The 5322-nt window shown below is 49.1% G+C and overlaps 1 pseudogene; it reads left to right on the top strand.

The window, feature by feature from the left end:
• Positions 1–1517: 1517 nt before the first annotated feature.
• Positions 1518–2076, top strand: LOC102132996 (proline-rich protein 3 pseudogene; annotated as a pseudogene).
• Positions 2077–5322: the final 3246 nt, after the last annotated feature.

The following is a 5322-nucleotide window of genomic DNA, read 5'->3' as shown; positions in this document are numbered from 1 at the left end:
ATCCTCCCACACCAGCCTCCCAAGTAGTTAGAACTACAAGTGCTCACCACCATGCCCAGCTATTTTTTTTTATTTTTCATAGAAACGGGTCTTGCTATGTTATTCAGGCTGTTCTGAAACTCCTGGCCTCAAGCAAGCCTCCCTCCTTGACCTTCCAAACTGCTGGGATTACAGGTGTGAGCCACCGCGCCCAGCTCAGGTACGACTATTATGAGCCCCTTAGCCTTCCCCTTGTTGCCTCCATTCAGACTAGACCTTGGTCTTCACTGTCCCAGGGAAACTAGACCATAGCCAAGTAGAAAAGAAGAAAAAGTTATTTTTAGCTTTTGAATTCCCAAGGACCCTAAATTGTATTAATTCAAGGCCATTTAAGGAATTTTCACAGGCAAATTGACTATAATGTAAATTGGGTTTAGGCTTTAGCACCTAAACTTCACATAAGGCAGAAGTCCCTTTACATCTCCTTGAGCCTCCTCCTCCAAAACACTGGATTCAGGACCTTGGGGGCTCACTCAGTGCAAAGGGGCCAGCCAGTGCAGGTTGCTAAGGCCAGGCGGAGAGGCCCACCCTCAAAGTCTACAGCCTCGCTGCTGTCGCAAGGGGGCGCTGCAGAACATCGGTGCTGGGAAGTCTGGGGGACCTTCCTCCTCTGCTAAGGTGACTCCCTGTGGTGGGAGGCCCGAACAGTTCTGGGAAGATAAGTGTGCACGTGGTGGTCAAGGCATGGGGAACAAACCTCAGTTGTTTACAGTGACGGGTGCTGTGATGATGGGTAATCATTTATTTGGTGTTGCAGGTATACAATTAGAGAGACTTGAGGGTTTGGTTTTAAGTGAAACAAGTGGTATGTTACTTCTTTGTCTAGGTGAACTAAAAAAGTCACTGTAGAGCAAATTGTGATTTTGAGAAGAGTCATTAACTGACTCCTCCAAGGTAAATACAAAGCAAGTGTGGAGGGGCACCCATGGCCGTGGGAAAAGGAGATTGTAATGGGACCTGCTAGCTACTCAGAGCCAGTGGCTGGGGAAAAGTTGGCAGTTTTGCACTGAGGTCAAATTACCTCTTGGACATAAAGTAATCAAGATCTCAGCCCATTCTCCTTTGAGATTCCACTACAGTAAGCCTGTCTGACTGATTGGGATGTTTGCGAGAATGGACTTCTAGAGCTACCAAGAGAGAAATCACCTTGGGACATAGAGACTCATGCTCAATGCCAGCTCTATGTATGTGGAAAGGGGAGCTGTACACTGTGCCCAAACTAGTAACCCTGACGTGGTATGCACCATCTGGGGGCAATGGCCGAGCATGAGATTATAAACCAAAGCCAGAAGCAGTGTGGCCAACACCATGGCCAGCCTAAGGGTCCAGACCAGTGAGAGCATTAGCACGGCCCCAGCTTGCATGGGACTGGACATAAGTCATTGCAGCCAAAACTGCGCCCTGCTGGAGGCTTGGTCCAGTTCCTTCATTAAGAGCTCCTCTGGCCAAATCCCCCTGCAACCTTTGCTGCCGCCATAATGCCGAAACGAAAGAAGCAGAATCAGCAGCAGCCCCCGCCACAGCAGCAGCCCCCACTGCCCAAGTAGGAAGAGACTGGAGATGAGGAGGATGGGAGTCCTATCGGACCACCCCACCTTCTGAGCCTCCCGCCATGGTCAGTCTAAAACCTGATGACCCTAAGTCAGCTCCTCACAGAGGTCCTCCAGGAGCAAAGGGACCGCTGATTCCACCGCTGCTGAGCCTCCCACCTCCCCCTCAGGGTAGAGGCCCAAGGCCAGGAGGCTTTGGCCCCAGGCCTAGCCCATATGGTTGTGGTTGGTGGGGAGTCAATGCTGAACCTCCTTTTCCAGGGCCAGGCCATAGGGGTCCTGCCAGGTGAAGGCTTCACAAAGAACAGAGAAACCCTCCAAGCCTCCAAGTGTCTTATCAAGAATACCTGCCCACTAGGATGACCCCTAGGTTATGGAAGACAAATCCCACCGCCCAGTCTGTGGACATTTTGCCAAAAGGGGCCACTGTCGATATGAGGACCTCTGTGCCTTCTACCACCCAGGTGTCAATAGCCCTCCACTGTGAGACTGTGTCCTCCCATCCAGGGTGGAAGGAGCCGTCTGTGACCAGAGGCCATGTATTTCCCTGCGGCCCTGTGATGGCTACCGTGACGCTCTTCCAGCACGCCCAGCCAGTGACACACCCACCCTATCCACCCCTTCCCGTGTGTGGGGTCCAGAGTTGTGTTGCATCACTGGGGCAAGGTGTGCGCACTTTCTTCTGACGCAGCCTCTAGAGACTTCCCTTTGGGACCAATCCTTGCTCCCTTCAGCTGCCTCCTGGATCTTCCCCTCATCAAATGACTGCTGAACAGGAAACTTCTTTGGGACTGTTTCTGTCCACATGTTCCCAGTATTGCCCTCCATTCCTGAGAGCCCTGGAGCAGCTTCCTACCCTTCCCTTCTTCTAGCTGCTTGTTTTAAGTCCTATTCATGTGACACCACTTACCCCCAGTGTTATCAGCTGCTCATGGAACTCAGTCTGGTTGTTTAACCTGGGGTCAGGTTTGAGTGACTGATACAGAGTTACTTCCTAAAAGGCCACTCTCCCTGCTTTTGGATTTCATAGTTTCTCTGTCAGTAGCACGATCCCCACTGCTACAGCCTGTGATCACTGTGCTTTGTGAAACTCTGCATCCCCTCACAGGCTTTCTCGGTGTCTGTGGCATGTCTGTGATTTCCCAACACTAGAGTAAGTTTTTCTGCCACAATGAGTAAGGCTGTTGGTGCCCTCTAGACTTTCCACCTCCCCACATTGGGGAATTGTGACCTCTCCAATGGACTGCCTCCCTGGTCCTCCCCATTCTTCCCATTCTTCTCTTGGTGTTGGTCATTCTGGGTCTGATACAGGCTCTTGTAAAGCCTCGAATGGATTTACTCTACCTAGATCCTTTCCAGCCCATTTTAGTTAGACTATGTCATTGGGAGGCCACCAGTCCCTTCATTTGAATTCTGTGAATCTCCACCTTGCTTATATTTGGGTGGAACCTAGAAAGTACTGTCGCCCTCTTCCAACCCTCTTCCCCTATATCCCTGGCACTGATTGTTTTCTGTGAAAATGGCAGAGAACGGGTTCAGTTTCGAACTGGCCCTGAGGAAATGGGTCAGGAGTTGAATGGGCAAGGGGGAGGGATGAGAGCTGTTGGAGAACTGAGAATGAGTTTTTTTTGTTTTGTTTTGTTTTTGCTTTTGTTTTATATTAGTAATAAATGCAGTGGAAACAAACAAACAAACAAAAAAAGAGTTCTGGCTCCGAGCACAGTGGCTCCCTCCTATAATCCCAGCACTTTGGGAAGCTGAGGCAGGAGGATTGCCTGAAGCCAGGAATTTAAGACTAGCCTGGGCAAACATAGCAAGACCCCTTTTCTACAATAAAACAAAACAAGAAAAAGTTATCTGGGCATGATGGTGCACACCTGTACTCCCAGCTACTCAGGAGGCTGAGGTGGGAGGATCATTTGAGCCCGGGAGTTCCACACTGCACTTCAGCCTGGGTGACCGAGCAAGACCGTGTCTCTAGTAAAAACTTTTAAGAAATGAAAAAGAGTTCCTTTGAATTGCTGGACTGAATAATTCCCCTAAGCTGTCCCAAAACTTGGGAAGAGAAACTACACTTGTCTAGTATGTGCAGCCTCAGGCCTGTTGTAATTTGCAAACTTGGAGGTGAGCTCGACTATCCCCCCAAGCTGCTAAATAAAACACAAGCAAGTTTCCCTTCATTTTGTCTTTCCTGTCCTTTCAGTGAAGGCCCCATCCTTTAGACACAGCACCTACCTGGGGTTTCTCTTTTCTTTTGCATGTTTGCTCCCAAGCCTGTGGCTGTGACTGCAAAGCCATGGGCCTGATTATCGGGATAAGGTTTTTTTGTTTTGTTTGTTTGTTTGTTTGTTTGAGACGGAGTCTAGCTCTGTCACCCAGGCTGTAGTGCAGTGGCCGGATCTCGGCTCACTGCAAGCTCTGCCTCCTGGGTTTACGCCATTCTCCTGCCTCAGCCTCCCGAGTAGCTAGGACTACAGGCGCCCGCCACCTCGCCCGGCTAGTTTTTTTTTTTGTATTTTTTAGTAGAGACGGGGTTTCACTGTGTTAGCCAGGATGGTCTCGATCTCCTGACCTCGTGATCCACCCGTCTTGGCCTCCCAAAGTGCTGGGATTACAGGCTTGAGCCACCGCGCCCAGCCCGTGATAAGGTTTAATTGTCTCCCACGTAAAATGAAAAGAGTAGACTTGGCCAGGTACACATCTTAGATAATTAATTCCAATTTTTTTTCCAGCCTCAACGTCTAGACAGGAGCATGAAGTTCATCCTCAATATAAAAGGTGATGCCAGGTGTGGTGGCACTTGCCATAATCCCAGCTACTCAGGAGGCCAAGGTAGGAGGATCGCTTGAGCCCAGGAGGTCAAGACTACTGCGAGCCATGATCGCGCTACTGCACTTTAGCCTGCGTGACAGAAGGAGGCCCTGTCTCTAATACATAAGTAAATGAAAATAAAGTTGAGGTCACTGATACTCGAAGAGGTCAATGCAAACTGGGAATGTCCCACAGTTTAGGATCCAGGTGTGGTGGATCACTTGCAAAAATGGTCCCAATCTTCCACCAGTTATATCCATGCCTGTTTTTAAATTTTCTTTTCATTTTGGTAAAATACACATAACATTAGTTTACCATCTTAAGCATTTTAAAATTAATCTTGTCTAATTGAACTGAAACTTTGTACCCTTTAACCAACACATCCCATTTTCCCCTCTGAGGCATTTTTGTGTCAACTTCAGTGGCGTGAAGTACATTCACATTGCTGTGCAATCATCACCACTATCCATCTCAGAACGTTTTTATCTTCCCAAACTGAAACTGTTCCCATGAAAACACTGACTCCCATCCCCACTCCTCCAGCCCCTGGAACCTACCATTCCACTTTACGTCTCTGAGTTTCACTATTCTAGGGACCTCAGAAAAGTGGAATCGGCCGGGCGCAGTGGTTCACACCTGTAATCCCAGCACTTTGGGAGGCCAAGGTGGGTGGATCTCAAGGTCAGGAGTTCAAGACCAGCCTGGCCAATATGGTGAAACCCCATCTCCACTGAAAATATAAAAATTAGCCAGGCGTGGTGGTGGGCGCCTGTAATCCCAGCTACTTGGGAGGCTGAGGCAGGAGAATCACTTGAACCCGGGAGGTGGAGGAGGCAGTGAGCTGAGGCACTGCACTCCAGCCTGGGCAATGGAGTGAGATTCCATCTCAAAAAAAAAAAAAAAAAAAAGTGGAATCATACAG

This window comes from Macaca fascicularis, chromosome 2 (assembly GCF_037993035.2).
Source record: "Macaca fascicularis isolate 582-1 chromosome 2, T2T-MFA8v1.1".
In the NCBI taxonomy this organism is placed as follows: domain Eukaryota; kingdom Metazoa; phylum Chordata; class Mammalia; order Primates; family Cercopithecidae; genus Macaca; species Macaca fascicularis.
This window is presented reverse-complemented; position numbering and strand designations above follow the sequence as displayed.